This window comes from Triturus cristatus, chromosome 7, assembly GCF_964204655.1.
Source record: "Triturus cristatus chromosome 7, aTriCri1.1, whole genome shotgun sequence".
Lineage (NCBI taxonomy): Eukaryota > Metazoa > Chordata > Amphibia > Caudata > Salamandridae > Triturus > Triturus cristatus.
In genome coordinates, this window is record NC_140590.1 from 1,873,642,415 (window position 1) to 1,873,667,153 (window position 24,739).

General features: G+C 46.5%; 1 pseudogene across 1 annotated transcript in view; it reads right to left on the bottom strand.

The window, feature by feature from the left end:
* LOC146813564 (butyrophilin subfamily 2 member A2-like) overlaps positions 1-24,739 on the bottom strand; it is a 363,671-nt pseudogene that overhangs the window by 65,598 nt on the left and 273,334 nt on the right. The window contains exons 2-4 of the transcript XR_014966043.1: positions 14,849-14,944; positions 14,471-14,624; positions 10,802-10,897 (exon numbers count right to left, since the gene is read on the bottom strand). The product of XR_014966043.1 is annotated as a butyrophilin subfamily 2 member A2-like (transcript). The remainder of the gene's footprint in view (positions 1-10,801; positions 10,898-14,470; positions 14,625-14,848; positions 14,945-24,739) is intronic.

Consider the following 24,739-nt stretch of genomic DNA (forward strand, 5'->3'; position numbering starts at 1 on the left):
AGGAAATGAAAACATAATCAATAGTAGACGCGCTGCCCCTGCCTCTGTATGTTGGCTCAACATACTTATCCTTGTTGGGTACTGCGGCTATTTCCCTTGTATTGAGTAAATTGTGAGCGCACAGGTGATCCAATAGTTCCATCCCCCTATTACAAGGGGCGGCGATATTAAGAGAGTCCATGTCTAAGGTGTTTCCACTGGAGATCCTAACATTAAAATCACCCCCCAGACAAATACCAGCCAAATTATCATAACTCGTATGATTGTTTAAAGTTGAAGTACATTTAAACAGGTTAGAGGAATTCATGTTTGGTTTGGTGTAAAAATCATTGTTATAAAAATTGATTAAACAAATTAAAATTCCCCTTGTGTAGATCAATGCCTGGAACTGATCATTTGTATCAAAAGCCCTTACACTACCTCCTGCAGAGATATATACCCAAATTGAGAGCCCACCAGACAGACGGCCTGCCTTAGGAATGGAGACAACAATGTTAAAGCATTCGAACCCTTCTAAGTATAGATCCCGCGTAGCCCAGGTTTCCAGTAACATGAGGTTGTCCTGTTTTTGAGCCAACTCTATCCAGTCTGGAAGACTTAGTTTAGATGCCAGGCCGGCAACATTCCAGCTCAATATATTTAGATTTGGAGCATTAACAGACATGACTGAGGCACAGTGCCCACCAGACAGGAGCTCATTTAACACGGAACGCGGCTCATTAAGAACCGGCGGGGAGGGCAGTCAATCCTGATTACTTGAGCCAGACAAAGGTAGAAACCATTGTGCATAGTTAGGGAGAAAACATAATTGGTTTTTAACCCCATAGTTGATCTGTAAAAATAACCAAGAGGCAGTGACCAGAAATGGGTTAAGTTGGTAGTGTTTACCTCCTGTGCCATCAATAAAGTTCTCACTGTTGACGGATTTAGAAAATGAATGACTATACAGTCCCCCTCAATATTCCTAGGAGACGGCCCTAGCCAACCTATTCTACGCACCATGATGATATCATTTATGTTCGACACCCTGAACCCCTTATGTTTTGACAACCAATCGGCACTTTTATTGTGCAGTTGGTCCCATGTTTCTAGTTTGTTTTTCCTGATAGGGGTATCCCTGCCGGGACCAGGACATGATGCCGGTGGTAGACTAAGTACCTCCCTGCTGGCCTGTGGGATTTCTATTCTCACGGAGTCCGGAACCCCCATGCAAGGTCTACCACCCCCTAAGTGTGTACTGTCTGGGGTACTCCGAGGCACACTGCGTAAAGCAAGTCATAAAGAAGGAAACAGGGACAGGTGTGTAGAAGATTAGGCATGGTTTGTGTGAGATGAAAAGGTTTTGTGATGCGTTGGGCCTTGATACCAATCTCATTCGGCCGCTGGGAAATGAACCGGCCGAACAGGTTTGGCCCCAGGCGATGGAGTCAGTTCGCCCAGGTCACCGAAGAGTCAGCGAAGGTGTGCGTGTCCTTCAGACCCATGCTTGGCCTTAATGCTTAGCCCATGTGAGGGCAATCACTAAAATGGCTGCCGTTCTAAAATGGAACCCGAGGGTTCAGGACGGAAACTCTGGTTTCGGGCGATTCTGTCACTCGAATACGACGCAAATGCTTGTGCATATTATTCAAATCATTATCGGTTTGCTGATACCAAATTCGTCATGGTGGAACCATGTTAAATACGTGGTTCCGAAATTTACAGTACCACACTTTCATTGCGCTGGTTTTGTGCCTGCCATAGTGTAATGTGCTGACTTTGTTCCTGTGCAATTTCTTGACTCCTAGACAGGTCTGGCAGTGCCTGCACTTTGCTTGCTTTGTGCTGAGAGCAGCAACCTACGAGAAGTGAGGGAAGTCTCTTGTGTTGAGTTCTAGTCGAACCCAACTCAAATGCCACACTTAAAGGGCCATTACCAATTATTGTGTTTGAGTCTTTACCTTGCCGGGCTCTAGCCAGAGCTGCACCTTGGTGCCAATGTCACCAAAGACCTTCAGCTTTTTGCTTTTCAGTCATTATCATTGAGAGATAAACTGATCAGGCTACAGTTTTTGAAAGTTCTGAGCTTGGTATGCGAGAGATATTTATTTTCTATAGGAATGTCAGGTGCACTTATCTAAATGAGTAAAGGCACTAAGGACTATTTATATATCACTTACTAATATGTTAATTATTAATCAAAAGAACCCTTTTCAGCAACCTTAGAATAATGAAAGTTTGAGGAAAAAGCGCTGTGGCTCTCAATGTGTCCCTTTGCAGTCTTCGGGCCGCTTCATTTGGACTCATTAACCAACTTACAGGTCTCTGCAGTAGGTCTTAACCCCATTAGATATTTTAAATTGCAATTAAGTAAGTCAGAAAGGATTTACTTTTACATTTGTCCCTGTGACCAGTTTCTTTGGGCAGCTTTTTTCCAAATACATAATTGTCTCTCTCTGCTCTTTGTGACTCCGCCCCTTTTTGCTGCCTCTCACTGACCTCCAGTTTACAGGACCCAGGAGTGACATCTTTCTGTTTGCAGGACTGCCAGTCCCTGGATGTCCCTCTCGCGGTTTGTTTTTCAAACCCGCTCTGTTTTGCTTCCTGTCTTTCTCTTCCTGCTTTTTCTGCCTTTATCACTTGCTCTGGGTCAAAGTCTGATGATGAGAGTGTAGACCAGGTCCCTAAAACTGACTCCCGGTGCCCCCCACCCTCAGTCGCCAAGTAAACCGAAGCCTCGGCTCTCAGTGGCTTTCCCTCCTCATTATCCGTTGATGGGCATCCGTGGCAAAGCCGCAGAGCTGGCAGGGACCCTCTCTTCCGATGCCCAGGATGCAGCGTTTGGGGCCAGGGACATGACGTCTCCATGTCTATTGTTGGACCAGCAGATGCGCCCCCCCCCCCCCCTGTGGCACAAGCCCTTTGGCTGCCAATGTACAGCACCACAGTACAGTTGTGGGAAAAAGGATTTTCTGCTGCTGGAATGACAGATGTAAGTGCCTGAATGTGCAAGATGGTCAAACTTGTATAGACCATTCATCTAAACTTTACTGCAGGTGTTCTTTGAAAATACACTAATGCGGAAGTTCGGCTTGCTTTGCTAAGAGCAGCTCCAGAATAGAAATATTAGCCATGCTTGCAAAATATAACTATTAGGATGTTTAATGCCTCCCACAGCACACCTTGATAGTATCCAAGGAAGTGCAGAAGAAGGAAAACCCGACAGGTTATTGCATTCAGAATAAAATATACCCCAAAGATTCTGCAACTTGAAACCATGGGTGAAGGTCCATACAGACCTGCTGAACTATTCTGCATTGAGTGTTCTTTGCAAATAAAATGTTTCCAAAAATATTTGCAACTTGGAAAAATGAAGGCTACAGATAGTTTTGCTAAACTACGGCGCAACTTTATTTCCCATTTCTGTAAGGCATAGTTTAATAAACATGTTTTTTGCCTGCCAATATTAAAATTAATACCATGAAGAAGCGGCCAAATGAATTATGGACAACATGTAAAAAAACAAGGGTCCCATCCTCAAAGAAAACCACAAGAGGGCATCCGCAGAGGAGGTTCACAAGTGTCAGAATTTCACAATATTCTACAGAAGTGGGCCTGGAAGTCTTCCACCTTTGGGGCTTTCTGTGCTGCACTGAGGTGTGTTTGCTCCTGCGAACAACTAGTGGAAAAGTGCAAATGTACCGGTTAGAATCCAGTGCTGTCTTTCCACAGCGGAGGACATTGTTTTCCCTGTGAGGAAGCCCCTTCCTGCACCCCTCTATTTTGCTTTATAGAAGGGTGCGGTCCATCCCGACCTGGAAACAGCTTTACTCCTGCACTGCCTGGAGTATGTTGTTGACCTTTTCCAGACAGGGAAGGAGTTGGAAAGGAATCGGTGAACACTCTTAAACATGTAAGTTTGGATGTGTGCACACACTCAAGGGAGCTCCAGCCCTGAAGCACCCCCTCCCCCCTGCCTCCAGCCCCCACGAGCAGATTTGCACAGAAGTAAATCCTCACGCATTGTAATCCTTTAAATGCAAAACCAACTGTTCTGCGGGTTGGTTGGACTTTTACTTCTAAATACCCGGAGAAACGGGGACTGTGAGATGTCGACTCTGCCGCACAGAGGTCCCTGCTTCTAAAGTGGACATGTCCAGCCGTTGATGCACCTTTGGGTAGACACAACCTGAGTGTGTGAAAGCACTTTACAAAACCACAGCAATCGGCACTTTCACTGCAGGGGGGAATGCGACAAGATCTCCCGAGGCTGCTCCAGGGGGGGTACATTGTAGTAACCTTTGGTCTCTTTCAACCAGAAACAAAGCTTTCATTGTGTTGCAATCTACAAGTTGTATAACGTGTGGTGGGTTTTGTAGGCGCTGCAGTCAATTCAGAATTACGCAGAAAATACAGAAGCCGCAGAATTAAAAGATTCCAGCGCCATTTTTTATCACCGAATGCTTCGGAGGCTCCTGGCTAACCGCAGTATGCAGGAGCTTTGCAGCCCCCTCCCCACCCCCCAAAGAGGTCATTACTTTTTGAACGTCAGTGACGACACAGTCCACGCCTAGCAAACTGTGCAATAAGGAACGGAATTTCCGACAACCAGGGTAGGTTAGAATTATACCATGGTCGGTTTTGTAATTGGTACCGTGAGCTCCCGCCCCGGGTTCTTCTGAGAAGTTGAATGTCATGGGAAGGAAGGGGCACTGTCTACCCATGTACACTTACCCTACTTTCTCTCGACAAATTACCCAACTCTCTGTCCAGCCATTCTACACCGACCGCTGTGTGCACAGCACTTTCCCCGTTCACTGTCTGTCCAGCCATTCTACACCGACCGCTGTGTGCACAGCACTTTCCCCGTTCACTGTCTGCCCAACTCTAGTGCGGCCGGACAGCCCAACTCTAGTGTGGCCGGACACCCCAACTCTAGTGCGGCCAGACCGCCCAACTCTAGTGTGGCCGCGGACAGCACAACTCTAGTGTGGCCGCGGACAGCCCAACTCTAGTGCGGCCGGACAGCCCAACTCTAGTGTGGCCGTGGACAGCCCAACTCTAGTGCGGCCGGACAGCCCAACTCTAGTGCGGCCGGACAGCCCAACTCTAGTGCGGCCGGACACCCCAACTCTAGTGCGGCCGGACACCCCAACTCTAGTGCGGCCGGACAGCCCAACTCTAGTGCGGCCGCGGACAGCCCAACTCTAGTGCGGCCGGACACCCCAACTCTAGTGCGGCCGGACAGCCCAACTCTAGTGTGGCCGCGGACAGCCCAACTCTAGTGCGGCCGGACACCCCAACTCTAGTGCGGCCGGACAGCCCAACTCTAGTGTGGCCGTGGACAGCCCAACTCTAGTGCGGCTGGACAGCCCAACTCTAGTGTGGCTACATAAGTGGACTTGTGTGGTAAGAGGTGAATATTCTAGCACCTCTAATAGGGCTGTTACATAAGGCTTTGTATGTCTGACAAGTAGATCTGAAAGACCATCAGATCTTGGGAAGAGACAGTTGCAGGACATGCTTGACCAGCTTCCTGTTAGGGCTTGTGCAGTGGCAGTCAAAAGTCATGCTCCTGATATCGTGGTAGGACCAGGAACGACTGAGTCAAAAGTCAGGCCCCTGCCTCTGATCGGACTGTGTGACTGCTGTAGAGTTGACTGCAATAGTGTTCCTCACAAGTCAAGCCTTTGCTTCTGAAACATTGATAGCATCTGTTAGACCATGTCTCGCTCGAGGCCTCGCGAAGGTAGGCTGTAAATGCGATACTTTTCTATCAAGTCTCTGACCCTAGAAGCAAAGGACTCTAATTCCTATTTGTCTCTTTCCAAGGGCTGGTTTGATTGGCCTTAGGGCTTCATAGGAATCCATGCATGACCCCTAGATGTATCAGCACCCAGGCTAATGTGCTGCATAGCTAAATGCATATAAGGTCCCAAAGGCAAGACCGATTGCATTGCAAATGCTTGTTTCCTCTTACCAGCACACATAGAACGAGGAAAACACCTCCTTTGATTGTTTTTGTGCAGTTAGAGGTTCCTTCCTGCACAAAAACAATGATGCCAACAACACGGACACCCTTGTACCAGGGTGCAAAGGTGCCTCCGTTGGTGCTCGGCTGACGGTTGTACGCCCGCGCTGGCAGACAGGACAAGAATGCCCGTATCTTGGAGACATGGCGCATTCCTGCCCTTTTCTTTTGACGTAGGGCAGCACAGCTAGAAGGCTCGCGGCGCTGCCCTATGCCAAAAATATTGTAAATATTACCCTATGTCAATTTCCTGTCCATCACAAGAATTAGTATTTCTCAATTTAGCTGTCTTTTTCTGCTTTTAAATAAGATATGAATCATTTGTTGGTGATGATCACAGGAGACTAAGTCAGGCAGCAACAGTACACTTGTTCAAATACACACACATGGCCTCTATCGTAGGCCAAACTCTCCTTCCGCGCGCCTAATTTAGAGATGTGCGGACCGTAGGTTGTCCGTGGATGAAACCTCTGCTGGCTCAGTTGATAGGAAAGTTCCTCTGAGGGCCCTACGGTGTAGGGAGCATCAGAGGGAGGGCATTCGGCTTTCTGCACTATTGAGGGTGGAGAACGTAATGTCCTTTTTCCAGTCTGTTGCCACCAGGAACAACCTGGCAGTGAGGAATGGAACAAAACAATAATGTCCCCCACACTCCAGGACAAAACTCCCAAGCTATGGGGGTCCTTAGTTTTTGTGTTTTCAAAAACAAACTCCCAGTTTAGAAGTTTCTTTTTGTAATAGAAAATAGTGTTAAAAGTTTGGTGGACGGCAGTTCAGTCTCACTGCAGCCGTCCACCAGACCTTTTGACCTTGAATGGAAAGGCTGTGATGCTGGACTGCTGGGTCGGTGTCCATCTCTAAGTTTGACAGACAGTGCTCTATGAGGATGGCGGACGTATTGTCCTCCGCCACACTGACGGGCAGAATACCATCCGTCAAACACATTAAATTTGCCCCATGCTTCAGACAGGAGTAAATCCATTCCCTGCACAGTAACGGAGGGGAAAAGATCCAAAACTGGTGGGGTGAAGGGGCTTTTCCAAAGGGAAAAAAATCCTTTAAAGGAAAATAAAGAGAGACCAACTGTTCTCATGCCAGGGCATATTTCTATGCAGGACTGTATGCTAAGTACAATTACACACGCTGAAATGCCCTTCCATGGTCGTAATTAAAAATTGACAAAACCTTTCCAGTAGTACTGTTGGAAAACTTTGAGAATTTGTGAAACATGTAAATCCGCACCAATGAAAGAGTGAAGACACTCTACAGCTTTCTTTCTTGAAGATCATAGGTGTCTGAAAAGCAACTTGAACCAATGACATTCTGGACCCGTATTACAAACAGTGCACACTGTGCTGTGTGTCCTATCACTGAAAATGTGCTGTTCCAGGGAAGACCTTTCTAGAAACCGCTGGGCAGGGGACGCCTGGAGACCCCTAGGGTTCCTATTCCCCCATTCAATGGTCCCTCTCTTGGGCATACTGACTGTGTAAAATAGACGCAGTAGCAACAGATCTCAGCTACTGAGAGACGATCATCGGAAACTCTTCATCAGGCTCCACTTAATGTAACAATAGCTGGCAACTATCCAACCGCAGACCCAAGACATGCAGGTCCACCTGCATACACTGCATGAGCAGGTTTGCACCCTTGAGGGGCTTGTGGAGGATGCTGAGGGCAGGTCGCGGCGAAATAACATAAGATTGATGGGCCTACCTGAAAACGTGAAGGGACGAGAAGTAGAGTCATATCTTTAAACCTGAATTATCAGCTTTGTTCCCTTTGTTCCCTTTGAGGCACTTTCATCATTCTTCTCAATGGAGCGGGTTCACAGGGTCCATTCGAGGAGAACCCCACCGGGTGTCCTGCCTAGACCACTGGTGGCTCGCCTTATCCACTATAAAGACAGACGCGTGGTCTTGAGTGAGGACCACAAGCAGCACAATTTGCCAGTTGACAATGCCAAAGTGATGATCTTCCCAGACTATACACTGGTGGTCCAATGTAAATGTCCCGCTTTACTTGCAGTCAAACGCAAGCTGAGAGAAGTCAACATTCAATATTGATTCCTCTTCCTGGCACGTTTCTGTATGGAAGCAGATAGTAAAATACATTTCTTTACTGATCTCCTTGATCGGGCCCTGGGTTAAAATTCAGGGGCCGGCAACAATTGATCATGGCCTTGGTGTAGTAGGGGGAGTACGCTCTCTGGGGGACACCTACAGAGACACAAAAAGAGGGACTAATAAGCTGCTCTTCACATGCCCGCTCTCCGAGCTTGGCGGAGGTCATCCAGGAGCAATGTATGGTGTTGCTGACAGTGGTGGCGTTCCAGGACCCCGCCCTCCTTCTAACACAGATGACTCCAAACCCTCAGGAGATGTGGATTCTGTGACCTCGGAACTCTTTCCCCAGGCTCTGACATGCTTCCCAAGGTGACTCACCAAACAGCGGATAATATCCTTTAACGTAATTGTTGGTATGCTATGCACCTGTGTGCTTGTTGATTAAGCTTTCTGACATAGAACCCCCCCTGATTTCTCCCTCTCGTCAACTTACTGTCACCCTTTTAAGACAATGGGAAGCACCGGTGAACTGTTCTGCACTTGGAGACATGGTCCACATCCATGTGTCTGACTTTAGGTACCACTGGGTCTAGAAGTGTATGTTGGCATCAGGGGAACATATGATGGCTTTGTGTAATCCCCATGTTAGCCTCATGTTAGCCTCATGTAAGCATTATCTCAGCCTCTTACTTGGTTTTCAGATGAGGCCGCGTGACTAAACTCATGTTAGCCTTGTTTGATACTCTTGTAAGCACCATGTATACCTCATCCATGTCATATCAGACTCATGCCTGGCTCTTGTCAGTCTGATGTGCTCATCATGTCAGCCTCACAGGGGCTCATGTCAGGCTTCTGTGGCCCTTGTGTGGGCCCTGCAATGCCCACTGTGCCATCTTGCTTGTATCTTACAGTTTCTGGACTTTCCCCCTGATTTCTGCTTATCTGCGTGACAATCAATCCGTGAGTCCGCTGGAGGTGTCAATGTGACTTATCTCTCAAATGTCAGCTTTAAATCTGCCTCCGTCACTTCATCTCACTTCAGCTCACTCACCTCATGTCTCTGTCTCTGTCCCTCTCTTTCCCTCTCTTTCCCTCTGCTGCATAATGTCCTTCTCAGGCCTCTGCCTCCAGCAGTGTCACTTGAGCCGCCCCAGAGAAAGCGTATCAAGAATGTGTACTTACTCCTGCCAAGGGCCTAATTTGAGCCAGGGGGTTCTGGTGCTCAGCACTGGCACTTAATTGCCCACACGGGCACTTATGACAGGCTGCCACATGGTGGCGATGTTTGCTAAGTTAGAGATGAGAAGAACAGATATTTATTAAATCAACATACATTATAAATGACTAATTCCTGCCGCCCAAGCCATTCTTTTAGCTCTGGGGCCTGGAATAGTCTGAATTGTCACGCTTGTAGGAGTTTGCTGGTTAGTAGCTCGGTTAGTACTGTCATTGGCAGTGTTTTCAGGGGCAATAGGTGGGGCAATCTGCAGTGCCCTTATGGAGAGGTCTTTGGCTCTTATTTGTTTTGCAAATTAAGAACTGCCCCCGGCTGTACCCTCATGACCCCAGATCGACTTACCTTCACAGGTGCTCAGATCTCTCAGAGGTTTGCTACACAAAAGGACATCATCTTGTTCAATTTCTCTTGCAAATCCACCCATTAAGGATCAGGAGTAGGGCCACTCTGGAACTGAAGCCAGTGTGGACCACTGCCCCTTCCGCCCTCTGCCCCAGTGGGGACCACTGCCCCTTCCGCCCTCTGCCCCAGTGGGGACCACTGCCCCTTCCGCCCTCTGCCCCAGTGGGGACCACTGCCCCTTCCGCCCTCTGCCCCAGTGTGGACCACTGCCCCTTCCGCCCTCTGCCCCAGTGGACTGACTACTGCCCCTTCCTCCCTCTGCCCCAGTGGGCTGACTACTGCCCCTTTCGCCCTCTGCCCCAGTGGGGACCACTGCCCCTTCTGCCCTCTGCCCAAGTGGGCTGACCATTGCTCCTTGGTGCCAGAGAGCACTTGCTGCTAAGGCTGTTATTTCATGACATGTTGAGGCAGCTCAGCATCATTTTAGGGTAGTTGTGCTGAACATTCTCTGCATTGTCACACTTTCCCCACTGTTTTCTTGGGGTTGGTGAACCCCAGACATCCTTGGAGAGGGCTTATTTGACACTCAACAAATGTTTTGCACTATTTCATAAGAGCCAATCCAGAACCTTTGGCTGGTCAGACAATTTAGTTTATCAAGTATGTTCTAAGATGAATTATTTGTGCCCGGCCCCACAGAATGTGGGAGCTCTTATTTCAGTCAGTCGGAGTCAGTGCAGTTATTTACAGTACTTGTACATCTCATCGGCCACAGCTCTTCACAGCAAACCTTTCTGACACACCAGTGACAGTCAACAGACATCAGTGAGCGGGGCGCCCCCTTCAGGAGCCTTCCGTAACTCTCAGCACTCAGAACACTTAATCATCATCATTTTCATCACCATCTCCATCTTCATCATCCAGCAGAATGTATATTTTAAACAATGTTTAAGACAAAACTTTGAATCAGACATTACTGCTGAGGCTGACGGCCACCAACTAACTGTAATTCTGTGGTTACAATGTAGGATCAGGAACCTCTATTTCTTTTAATCTGTAGTTTTTCTAATCATGTCTGACGCAGAGAGGCCCTTCCTCATGCCTTGGGGGGTCTTAGGGTGTCTGAAAGTCAACTCCACTTCTTACCCAGACGGTAGAGCACGATGTTTATGAATACGTTGACTGCAATCATCACTCCCAGGGTTATCGCCTGCCTCCTTAGACGAGGGATCTCCCGGCCACCTGGAGAGGAAATCACAGAATCCTGCATTTAACTTTACATATCATATCATAAGATGGCTTGTAATATCCTCAGTTAGTGTGTCAAGTCACTCCAACGAGTGTCAGTGTGCATGAGGACTGGCCACTGAGTCTTTGTTGGTACGAAGACTGGTCACTGAGTCTCAGTGTTTTCCAAGACTGGTCACTGAGTCTCAGTGTGTGCCAAGACTGGTCACCAAATCTTGGTTTGTGCCAAGATGGGTCACTGAGTCCCAGTGTGTGCCACAATTGGCCCTTGACTCTCCATGTTTGCCAAGACTTGTAACTGAGTTTCAGTGTGTGCCAAGACTGGTCACTGAGTTTCAGTGTGTGGCAAGACTGATCACTGACTCTCAGCGTGTGCCAAGACTGATCACTGACTCTCAATGTATGGCAAGATGGTAAATAGCTCTACTTATTTGCCAAGATTGACCAGTGGCTCTCAGTGTGTGCCAAGATTAAACAATGAATCTGAGTGTGCACCAAGACTAATCAGCATGTACTGGCTCCAGCCAAAAATCTGTGAGGAAATGAGAGTGACACTTAGTGTGTTTGCCAAGGCTGGAAGTAAGTCTCAGTTTGATGCAAGACATGTCAGTGACTCTGTGTGGGTGGAGAGGCTGGCTAGTGACCCTCAGTGCATGCCACATCTGGACTGAAACTTCCTGCATGTGCCAAGTCTGTATTGTGCCTCACTGCATGAGCCTTATCCAGCTGCCTCTTACATCATATGTAAGGCTGGACTGTGGCTCACTCTACGTACCATTTGTGGACAGTTGCTCACTCTATGTACCATGTTTGGACCGTGGCTCACTCTATGTACCATTTGTAGACCATGGTTCACTCTATGTACCATTTGCGGACTATGGTTCTCTCTATGTACCATTGGTGGACTGTCGCTCACTCTATGTACCATTTGTGGACTGTGGCTCACTCTATGTGCGATGTGTGGACTGTTATTCACTCTATGTACTATTTGTGGACTGTGGCTCACTCTATGTACCATGTGTGGACTGTTACTCGCTATATGTACCATTTGTGGACTGTGGCTCACTCTATGTACCATTTGTGGACTATGGCTCACTCTATGTATCATGTGTGGACTGTGGCTCACTCTATGTACCATTTGTGGACTATGGCTCACTCTCTGTACGATGTGTGGACTGTGGCTCACTCTATGTATGATGTGTGGACTGTTATTCACTCTATGTACCATGTGTGGACTGTGACTCACTCTATGTACCATGTGTGTACTGTTATTCACTATATGTACCATGTGTGGACTGTGGCTCACTCTATGTACCATTTGTGGACTGTGACTCTATGTACCATTTGTGGACTGTGACTCACTCTATGTACCATGTGTGGACTGTAACTCACTCTATGTACCATGCGTGGACTGTGAGTCACTCTATGTACCATGCGTGGACTGTGACTCACTCTATGTACCATATGTGGACTGTGACTCACTCTGTGTACCATTTGTGGACTGTGGCTCACTCTATGTACAATGTGTGGACTGTTATTCACTCTATGTAACATTTGTAGACTGTGGCTCACTCTATGTACGATGTGTGGACTGTTATTTACTCTATGTGCCATTTGTGGAATGTGACTCACTCTATGTACCATGTGTGGACTGTGGCTCACTCTATATATTATTTGTGGTCTGTGGCTCATTGTGCGTGCAAACGCTGAACTGTGTTTGTCAATGTGTGTCAAATGTTAATGCGGATACTCAGTTTGTGTCCAGGCTGAACAGAGAGATTTGGTGTTTTTCAAAACTGGACAATCTGTGTTGGTGTGCATGTCTGGGCACCAATGCTGAGTACAGCCTCTTAGTGTATGCCAGAGCTCACCATAGCCTCTCAGAATGTGTCAGTGCTGACCATCGCCTCTCGGTGTATTTCAGTGCTGACCATCACCTTTCAGTGTGTTTCAGTGTTGACCATAGCCTATCGATGTGTGTCAGTGCTGACCATAGCCTCTCAGAATGTGTCAGTGTTGACCATAGCCTATCGATGTGTTTCAGTGCTGACCATAGCCTCTCGGTGTGTGTCAGTGTTAACCATAGCCTCTCAGTGTGTGTCAGTGCTGACCATTGCCTCTCAGAATGTGTCAGTGCTGACCATAGCCTCTCGGTGTGTGTCAGTGCTGACCATAGCCTCTTGGTGTATGTCAGTGCTGACCATAGCCTCTGGGTGTGTGTCAGTGCTGACCATAGCCTCTGGGTGTGTGTCAGTGCTGACCATAGCCTCTTGGTGTATGTCAGTGCTGACCATAGCCTCTGGGTGTGTGTCAGTGCTGACCATTGACTCTTGGTGTATGTCTGTGCTGATCATAGCCTCTGGGTGTGTGTCAGTGCTGACCATCACCTCTTGGTGTATTTGAGTGCTGACCGTCACCTTTCAGTGTGTTTCAGTGTTGACCATAGCCTATCGATGTGTGTCAGTGCTGACCATAGTCTCTCGGTGTGTGTCAGTGCTGACCATAGCCTCTCGGTGTGTGTCAGTGCTGACCATAGCCTCTGTGTGTGTCAGTGCTGACCATAGCCTCCTGGTGTGTGTCAGTGTTGACCATAGCGTCTCGGTGTGTGTCAGTGCTGACCATAGCCTCTCGGTGTGTGTCAGTGCTGACCATAGCCTCTCGATGTGTGTCAGTGCTGCCGATAGCGTCTCGGTGTGTGTCAGTGCTGACCATTGCCTCTTGGTGTGTGTCAGTGCTGACCATAGCCTCTCTGTGTGTTTGTGCTGACCATAGCCTCTCTGTGTGTTAGTGCTGACCATAGCCTATGGGTGTGTATCTGTGCTGACCATAGCCTCTGGGTGTGTGTCAGTGCTGACCATAGCCTCTGGGTGTGTGTCAGTGCTGACCATAGCCTCTGGGTGTGTGTCAGTGCTGACCGTACCCTCTCAGTGTGTGTCAATGCTGACCATCGGCTATCAGTGTGTGTCAGTGCTGATCATGCCCTCACAGTGTGCACTAATGCTGACCATTTCCTCTGTAAATACCAATGCAGACCATTGCCTCTCAGTGAGTGCAAATGCTGACCATTGATTGTCAGTGTGTGCCATGAGTTGCTGTATTATTGTGTGTCAAGACTAGTCACTGATTGTCAGTGGATGTATATTAAAATATCAAATATAGAATTATTGACCTGCATGAAATGTCAACTACCGACATACAAGGTAAACATACACAGGGAAGTATATATTTACTACTCTAACCCACATCTACTTACCTTGACAATAATTTTCTAGACATTATTGTGGGTTGATCTATGAGCAGATTAATATTACAAACATCTCTATATTTTGGTACCATGTCAATATCAGTCAGTGCCATGACAAGTCAGTGACTCTCAGTGTCTACAAAGACTGGCCAGTCACTCCCTGTGTGTGTCACAGTAACTCAGTACCCTCTTCAGACTGCATCAGACACACTACTAGATAAAAGAGGGGGTCTTCTGCTCCCCTGTCCAGACTGTATAACACTAACCATTGCCTTAAGATGATGTTTAATCCCCTGTGTCCTGGGATAATGCATCAGAATTACCTGTAGATGAAACCTGATTCCTTCTCGGCATTCTCCTTGGAGCCCTCCTTGTTGCCATCACAGCCTCCACTGATGCTCAGGATACTCAGAGGAGCAGGAAGCAGTGAGAGGTACTCGGGTATGAGCTGCTTGTCTTGAGCCGCTAGGGAGGGATCTATATAACAGATACAGATGCAGGAAACTCCACTTAGAAATTGCTGACAGCAGCATTGTGCAATCTGTGTATGAGTGGGAAATGATGGGGTGCACATAACAGTCTATAATAATCTCCATGCCTCACTGATAAAGAGGGTGTGCATATGGTGAGACTCCAGACAATTCCCCACACGCAGTAAAAGTTATGGAATAAGAAATATTATTAAAAACAAGAAGACTTACTGGGGCCAGCAGAGGAGCCCTCATTAGTGTCCTCCTGGTGCTGTTCGGACTGTTGTCCCGCCGGACCCCCACTCCCTGTCTGTCTGCCCCTGGGTGCTGATGAACAGGAAAGATATTAGAAACAGACAGACATTGATGGATGGTGTCAAACAAATACAATATTTTTCAACAACGGTCAAAAAACACTTATGTAAACAACAATTGCAATAACTAAATTGACCGATCTCATCTGGTCAACAAGTAGTATTGGGGGATTCGCGGATCGACTACTTAAATTACTATTTATCAACAGTAATCCTGTCTTCCATTCTGATTCCAGAATACTGAGTTACAACTAAGCCTAAGTACGACGTACCACCCAACCTAGCCCACCTATTCCAGGCATGCCAATTGTACATTAAGTATGCATTTCCACTTCTTTTATTCCTCAGCAATGCATATGGTCAAATGGAGGACACATGACTACATTTTTGTATACACCAAATTTTGGGTTGATTGATTGATGCTGATGTTCTGCTAGTGCTAAGCCAATTACCACCACTCATTGAACAAACTAGAAAAGGTTCCAAACTTCTAATAAAGACTGATGTACTAGCAGCACGTCACGTAACTGAGGGAGCATCACGCATACCACTAACAAATTAGAAACTCATACTTACAAAGTACCTAAACCTAAGTATCAATCCGCCCCTATCTATTAGTGACAGGACAAAGTAAGGAGTGGACTAGAGTCACTGTAGCATTACGTAACTTAATTGGTCTGAAATAAACTCGTACAGAATCACGCTAAGCGAGCGCAAACGCAAAGTTGCAAACAAGTAAGATTAGTAGTAGTGCAGAAGAGCACATGTGTCATAAAAAATCACAGAAGACTTTTAAATGTAATTAACCTGGAATGTAAGCAGCAGCATTCTAGCTGGTTGGAAGAAAAAAAAGATATTTGCAATATATAACACAGAGCAGAAGAACAGACACAAAGTAGTAATAATTAAATAGGTACTCAGCAAGCCCCGGGACCTCCACTCCTAGCAGGTCCAGCAGGTCCTGCTCACGGGCCAGGATGTCGGACCACCGGTGCATCAGCTGCGCCTGGGAGTGCCGGACCCCAGAGGAGCGCGACACTGCCCGGCGCACCTTCCCCCACCGCTGCCGACGCTCCCGGAGGCCGTACCTGGACCCAGGCCTGCCACCTGCTACCAGGGTTGAGGGGAGGTGGCACTGCACAAAGAAAATTATTGCAGCCAACTCCACCTCCCCAAATAAGGCCCGTGCCTGCACCCCTTGTGGGCGCCGCCTTCCGCAAGGAAGGCGGTCGCGGCTCTGGCTGTGACGGCGACCAGCCCTACCCTTAGACATGGTTCTGGGGTAAGAAAAGGTAATAAAATTACAGAAGTAAAGGAAATAAATAATAGCAGGCAAAAGAAAGAGAAAAAGTAGCTAAAAAACAAAAAAAAGGAGACAAAAACAAAAAATATAGAAGCTGGAAAATAGTAAGAGAAATAATAAATAAGAAAGATAAAAAAAAAGTGGGTTGAAACAAAGGATTGATAAGATTTGGAGAGGATTGAAAATCAGGCCCCAGAACCATGCAATAGAGTGAAAAACAAGATGGCCGCACCCATCGTGACCACGTGCGCAAGTTCGCGTGATATTTTCTTCCCGAGCAAGCAAAAAGCAACGCGATCAAGTAAAAGTGATCGCGAGCAGGAAATATCTACTGCGAATGGGCGCGAACATGCATTGCGCGACCCGGAACAGGAAGTAAGCATCGCGAGAGGGCGGGACAAGTGAAAACAAGATGGCCGCGCCCGTGAACAACCGCATGGGTAAGTTGGCGACACGCGATCACACAAAAAATACCGCGAACAGGCGGGAAAAAAACTTCTGCGTCTTCGCGATATTTCCGGCGTGTTTGAGGAGATTTTTTGCATTTTCGCGATAATTTGCGAAAGTTAATTTCGCAAATTCCGCCCACCCCTAATTAAAAGTGCATGTTTCAGTCTGCATGTCAGAATTTTTTAATGAAATAGAAAAGGATTTGAGAAGTCACTCAAAATGTGCCCTAATTTTTCTTTCTTCAGCACTAATCATAATTTCTATGGTAAAATGAACCCCCTCATTGTGTTCCTTTTTAAATTAAATGTTTTAAGTGTTACCAGTTTATTCCAATCAAGATGGCTTCAGGTGTGCCATACTTTTGTCATAATGAAGACAGTAAGCGCTCTAGTTGTTTTTAAGAACACTCTGGGACATTCTGTCATTGGGCTATACTTGGGCGACATCTGGATGATATTTGGGCTACATTTGGGCTCTTTTGTCTCTGGAGGCCATCTTGGGAGACTTATTTGTTATAAAGTTTCCTAATTTCCTCATTTTCTGCAGTCTCCTCAGTAGGAAATACTTTCAGTTTTTTACTTTGGTTCCATCAAGAAGGCATTCCGATGTGTCACACATTTGCCATAAATTCTGAATGTTAGCACTCTAGTTGCTCATTAGATCACTGTAGTAAAGCTACTGCTCACCAGGGAAGTCTGCTGCTGGTATTGAAAGTGCATGTTTCAGTCTGCATGTCAGACTTTTTTAATGAAATTGAAGAGGATTTGAGAAGTCACTCAAAATGTGCCCTCATTTTTCTTTCTGCAGCACTAATCATACTTTCTATGGCAAAATGAACCCCCTAATTTTGTTCCTTTTTAAATTAAATGTTTTAGGAGTTACCACTTTATTCCAATCAAGATGGCTTCAGGTGTGCAATACATTTGTCATAAGTAGGACTTTTAGCGCTCTATTTGTTCTTTAGAACACTCTGGGAAGCTGCAGTAGAACACAAAGGAATCAACTGACAATCTCTGCCCTTGTTGGATGTACATGTTTTACTGAGAATGTCAGACTTCATTCTCACATGACTGAGAAAGATAATGTGAATTTATAGAAAATATGCTCTCAGTTTAGCTTATAGATCACCTTCCAAACCTCTGTGGGAAAAGCATGAGAAAAAAGTTTTCTCTCAAACATGATTCATGATATCACAGCAGAAAGCTTTTTCACATGATAAAATCACCTTAGAACACACCACAATACCTAAAATGAGTATGGTACCATCAACACATGATTTATAATGTAACTAAAGTCTTAAAACCTTCTATTAACTGCAATGCTTTTTAATGAGGTGCTATCATGTATATTGGTCCCAAGATGGCTGCCAACACTTCTTGGATGAAGTGCCGACAGCCAATCAGATCTCACGATGAGATGTGTGGTTGGGCTCCGCCCAGATATATATGTGATTTTGATTTTCTCAGGAACTACTGAACGGATTTACACCATTTAAGCAAAAGGCACGACTTGGAACCAAGGTCTACCTTTCTGCCTTATTTGGTGTAATTCCGTTCAGCAGTTCTGGCTGTAGCTGCGGCTAAAGGTCCTATGGGAAATTGCATGGGGAAAACACGTTTTGAGACCCCCCTTTTTTCTTTCAGGATAGGAGCGGACCAGAGCTGGCCAAAAGTTTTGAACATTTCACGAAGATTCGTCAACGGGCGCCAAAGTTATTCCAAATAGAATGTTGCGGATTTCCTATGGAAAATAGGTCCTAACTATAATTCAATTCAAGAGTTCTTTATTTCAGCCATGTTGGCCATAAAAGAACACAAGATAAAACTTAATAAAAACATGGTTAAAAACCATTTGCATTTTAAAGGATAAATTTCATAGAAACATTGAACGTCTTTATAAAAAGATAAAAATAAATGTATTTAATCATTAACATTCAATGTCAATTAATTGGCGCTGCTTCGACCACATAGCTAGCAAGAACTTGGAAAGTGCAAAGACAATAGGACTTGATGAGTCGGACATGAGAATTCAGATAAACAGTTTTTAAAGCCAAGGTTTTTACAAAGAGGAACCAGCCAGTGCCTCCTGGATTTGATGTATGCAGGGCAGAAGAAGAGAACATGACGTTCATCCTCTCATCACAACTACACCCAGGGTAGGACTTATTTGCTGTAACTGACCCGTTGCTAGTAAAGGCTTTTCAAGCTAAAGTGCCATATCTCCATTGTAAAAAGAGTTTCCTTGCCTGGAGCAGAAAAACAATATCCATGAAATTCTCAAAGAAATAGACGTTTTTAACAATTAGAAATAATTTAGTCAGGGTACCAGTATTAGAAGCACAAATACTGTTTTTCCTTAAAAATCCGAGTAAGCGACTTACTCAAGACTTGGCAACAGGAGCTTTCCGGGCTATCCCATAAGGGCGATAATCCCAATCTTAAGAATTCATATTTAATAAATACCAACCAGGGGATTTTCCCAGAGCTACTATAAGTTAATATCTGCTTCAGCTGTGCCTGTAATATGACAAATCTGATGTTGCCCATAGCCTGCACCAAAACCTTAAGGGCTTTAGTGCTAGCTCGTCTTCTATTGGTCCTAGTCCCAGGTCTAACCTGAGGGGGAGGAGCGGAGTGCCCTGAGGGAGTGTCAGCAGCTGCCTAATAAATTTGGTTTCTATTTTCGCAATGGCTGAACCACTTAAATGCCCCCACAACTCCCCACCATAGAGGGCTGCAGCCCTTGCTTGGGTCATATAAATCTCCAGGGCTGGGCTCACTGGCTTGTATGTCGATGAGTTTGAGACCTTAAGGATACCCCCCGCCAGCTGTGACAATTTCAATTGTGATTTGACCTGTTGCGGACCCCAGGAGAGATTCTCTTCAATAGTAACCCCCAAATATTGAAATGTTGTGACCCTTTCCAGCCTTACACTTCCTAGGGTCGGACTAGCACGGGTGGAAGCCGGAGGATTAAATATCATGGATTTTGTTTTATTGACATTTATGTCCAGACCACGACTTCGACAAAAATCTTCAAAGCCATTCAGTATACGTTGGATTCCCATGGGGGACTTAGAAAGGAGGAGCGTTTCATCGGCGAACATGATCGCCGGAACCCTCCTACCTGCCAACCTTGGGGCATCATTGTTTGGTACATTTTCCAGATGAGCGATTACACCGTTGACATAGAGGGAGAACAGGGTTGGTGCCAAGACACAACCCTGTCTCACACCTCTGCCAACCAGGAACCTTGATGACAACGCCCCATTCCTACCGCATCTAACCTGGGCAAAGATCCCCTCGTGTAATCTCATCAGTACCTGCAGAATTTGTTGCGGAACACCAAGATTGTTGAGGACCCCCCAAAGTTTGTCCCGTTGGACTAGGTCAAATGCGGACCGGAGGTCCACGAACACCATGTAGAGGCTGACACCCTCAATCTTTGCCGTTTTCCAGTATAATAGTATCAGGCGAAAGATCTGGTCCATGGTGGACGTGTTCCTCCTGAACCCTGCTTGGAGAGGAGTTAGAATATCATTTTCCTCTGTCCACACCAGCAAACGATCCAGGACCAACCGTGCAAACATTTTTTGCGAGACATCTATGAGGCTAATAGGCCTATAATTGGCTGGGAGCAGGGGAGAGCTCTTCTTAAAAATCGGGGCAATCTCTGCTCCCAGCCAAGTATCTGGGACTTGCATGCCTCTAAGGATTGCATTAAAGAGAATGAAAAAATAAGGGCCCCAAATCCCTGGTTGGTGCCTGAATAGGTCCCCCGGGAGTTTGTCCAGCCCCGGAGCCTTATCCCCAGCAAGTTTGCCAGTCACACGAGTTACCACCTCCAGGGAGAATTCTAGTACCTCTGGGCAAGTGGATGAAACTAAAGGTGCCAACACAACATCCTTTGGCTGATTGTCTGAATATAGGGTTTCAAAGTATGCTTCCCATGCCTTTGGAGCAATGTTAGGTTCTATTGCTGATCTGAGATCCCCCGAGCCTGTACTAACTAATGACCAGAATCTACGGGCGTCCCTAGCTTCCAGAGCAGTGGTTAGGTTAGTCCACCTGTCCATGTCCCAGTCTTTTCTTGCATTGGCCATTACCCCCTTATAATGTAATCGCAAGTCCCTGAGCTGTGATTTGCATGTTGCCGATTTAACTGCCAAAATCAACTCCGACTTAGCCTTCCTGCAGGTGGAGTTGTACCAGGACGCAGCTGGAGTTGTTTTCTTCTTTGCTGAAGCCAGGGGATTAAGAACTTCAGCTTAATTGGAAACTAAGGCCGAATGAATAGACCTTAGCTTTTCATTATAATCTGGGATAGGGACTATAGTGATTAGGACCTCGACCTCCATTAGTCTAAGGAGGACAATATCATATAGTTTGCCTAAATCATCTCGTGATTGCAATAGTTTACCCCATTTTACCCTACGTCTGTTATTAGAGAGCAACAGCCCTTCATCTGGGTCATTCGGGTCCAAGCTTAAAATTTCAGTTGGACCTAAGGGTTTCATTTCCAAGCATAATGCATTGTGATCGCTATCTGACCTTGGGATTACCCTGAAGTCAACAACTCTAGACCACAACCTTGTTTCGACCATAATATAGTCCAGGCGAGATTCTTGGCCCCTCTTGTTAAAGGTACAGATCGACGGGATGTCGGACGGTGTACGCCCGTTGAAAGCCCTTAAAGAGTTATTTAAAGTAAGGGCCAAGATCTGGGTCGCCAACGGAGACCATATATTTGGTCGGGGGAATTGGCAAGGTGGAATAGCCCAATAGTCGTCCTCTCCCATGAGAGAAACTTCGTTAATTCCCAGGTGGGGCTCATAGTGGCAATTCTCATCACCAGCTACCAAGAGGTGGCGGTCGCCCAACAGTGAACTAAGAAAATTAGATAGTACATCTATAGTAGGCGACTCAGAAGCCAGACTTACAGGGCGTGAATACATGTTCACAATGGCTAACTTGAAAGAATTGGGCCATTTGATGATTATGCATTGAACATCATCGGAGTATGTAAGCAGATTCTCCGCCGTACAACCCAGATGGAGTGCGACCCAAATAGTGAGACCGCCCGAGGTTCTTCCTTTCCCTCTCCACCTAGCAGGGACATGGTAAGTGGCAAATCCCACTCTGAAATGTTCTTCCCTGGCCCAGGTCTCCTGAAAAAGACATATATCGTGTTGGTCCACCAGGGCCCCCCACTCTGTGCAGTGTAATTTATTCGTCAGACCTGCCACGTTCCATGATAAAATTTTTAGAGGCTTCAGAGGAATAACATTGTTAACGATTGGATCACTGCCAGTTACATCACTACCAATTGCAATGCTGCCCACATGTGCTTCTCCCAGAATATTCAGTTCTGGGGTCTGTACTATGGAAGGCAACACTTTACTCCACGGTACCTCTGGTGCCAGCAACATGTCGGACGCCTGCAATTGGATAGCAAGATCCTTGGAAATGGTAAATGAACCGGTGCTAAAGAGCTCTGGTATTCCATCTGAGTTTGAAAAACTCCTAAATAGGTTGGGGCAGGAGGTGTTCAACTTAGTGTGCCGTAGTCAATCCACCATTTCCAAGTTGCTAAACCGGTTATGCGTGGGTACATTACACTGATCGACTTATTGCCCCTGCCAGCCCCTCTCTGACTTTCTTCTACCTGGATGTGTTACCCAAGACCATCCACCTCCACAATCTAGTGATTCAGGATAGAAGAATGACAGAGGAAGGGAATGGATGGTTGACCCACTGATATTGTGACTCCAACTACAAATATGCTCCACAGTACGGGGATCCCTGAAGTTGATCAGCACGCAGTCACCTGTGATAGTTTTGGGGCTGCGGCCCACCCAAGAAACCCTACGTGCCATCAGAATTTCACTAGTAATGTGGAGGGGTAATGGTCTATTAATATTAAGCCAATGAGTTACTTTATTTTTTAGTGATGCAAACGATTCCTGGGTTGGATTAGTTATCTCGGGGATCCCCGCCAGTACAACCAGATATGGACTGGTTTCCGGCGGTAAATCAATTATAGTGGCCCCCTGAGATCCCACCTGAGCCAGTGTCTGCCTAGCTAAGTGTTGGGGTAATGGGGGCGTGGGATCGGCCCTTGTTGGAAATTGGACTTTATTGACATTTGGGGGGTGCAGCTCTAATTGGTACTGGATATGATCTAATCTAGCTCCTTCGAGCACAGGATTAGTTACAATATTATCCACTCTCAGACCAGTTGACTTTGTGTCGGCCAGAATACCACTTAAAGCAAGTTCTAGTTGAGAAAGCTGATACTCAATTTGGCCAAGTCTCTCTTCTAGTGGTCCAAGTGTAGATCTCCATAGGGCGCCCAGTTTTGTAAACAAAAGATCCTCTGTCGTTAATATTCCACTGGTGGGCTGAGCGACATCTGCCTCCTTCGACCCTGAACTCAATACGATTGATGTTAACAGGCCATGCCTAGTCGGATCACTGAGGACCTTGCACCCATTAGTGGGTGGTGTTACAACACTATCGCCCGACCCTTTGACCAATTTCAACTTCCTAATACGAGATGAATTTGTGGCTATATACTTCCTCTTAGATTTTGGCTTGGCACCTGTATGTCTCTCCCTAGGGTTCCGGATTCCTAGGTTCTCCGAGGAGCTGGCCAGAGTAGGGGCATCATTATCCGTTGAGGGCTCCCTTGTTTTTGAGCTCAGGATTGATACTGTAATCTCATTGTCTTGTGAAGAGAGGGGGGTTTGAACAAACGCCTGGGCAAGAGTCAGATTAGTGCAGCCGTCGTGCTCCGGTGTGCGCGAGCGGCTAAATGACCCATTGAACAGCGTTTGGCCATAACAAGATCTTGCGACACTCGTCTCTCCATAAGGGTTATCCCCTGATCAATCACTGAATTGGCCCTAGTAATGAAGTTGTCCAAAGTTCCTGTTAATTGGCCTCTAGCAGCTGAAGTTTTGTTCCTCAAATTGCGAGCCATGGTAATACTAGTGAGAAGTTTTCGCTCGCTTGGTTTTTAGACTCTGCAGAATATAGAGTACGTACTTACAGCAAACAAAAGAGGAATGGCCCGGTCCGGTCCTTCTCGGTCTAGAACGGGCTAAAACGGGCCTACCCTTGGCCCGGGCTTCGCCCAGCGCATGCCCGCGCGCGTCCCGCGAAGCGGGGGAAGAGAGGGTATAATACCCGTAGGCAGTGGGCGGAGACAAAGGGAAGAGGACACAGCTGTACTGGAAACTGGGCTGCTGGTCCTCGCAGTCCCGTGAGCTTCAACGATCCACAAACACCAGACAAGTCCTACTGTTGCGAGCGGCTCCCGCGAAGTGGGGGCCGCGAGCAGTATTAAGCAGCAGGCAAAGGGCGGAGACAGAGGGAAGAGGACACAGCTGTGCTGGCAACCGGGCTGCTGGTCCTCGCAGTCCCGTGAGCTTCAACGATCCACAAACACCAGACAAGTCCTACTGTTGCGAGCGGCTCCCGCGAAGTGGGGGCCGCGAGCAGTATTAAGCAGCAGGCAAAGGGCGGAGACAGAGGGAAGAGGACACAGCTGTGCTGGAAACTGGGCTGCTGGTCCTCGCAGTCCCGTGAGCTTCAACGATCCACAAACACCAGACAAGTCCTACTGCTGCGAGCGACTGCCAGTAGGTAATATATATATATATATATATTCACTGAAAAAACCATAGGTTTCACACATGTTATAGTTAGCGGAAATTTTACTGATAAAAAACCAATGAAATTCCCCCGTTATAGTTAGTGCAGGCAACTATAACTCACGCGACCGCAATCCTCTGCTGATGCTAATACTGTATTTAGACACTTATTTGCCCATGTCTTCTTCCATACATTTTTAGCTATACATATATTACAAATATTTTTTTTTCATAAAGACACATATGTCATCAGCAGAAGATTGCGGTCGCGTGAGTTATAGTTGCCTGCACTAACTATAACGGGGGAATTTCATTGGTTTTTTATCAGTAAAATTTCCGCTAACTATAACATGTGTGAAACCTATGGTTTTTTCAGTGAATTTGCAAGGTTTTTTAAATGC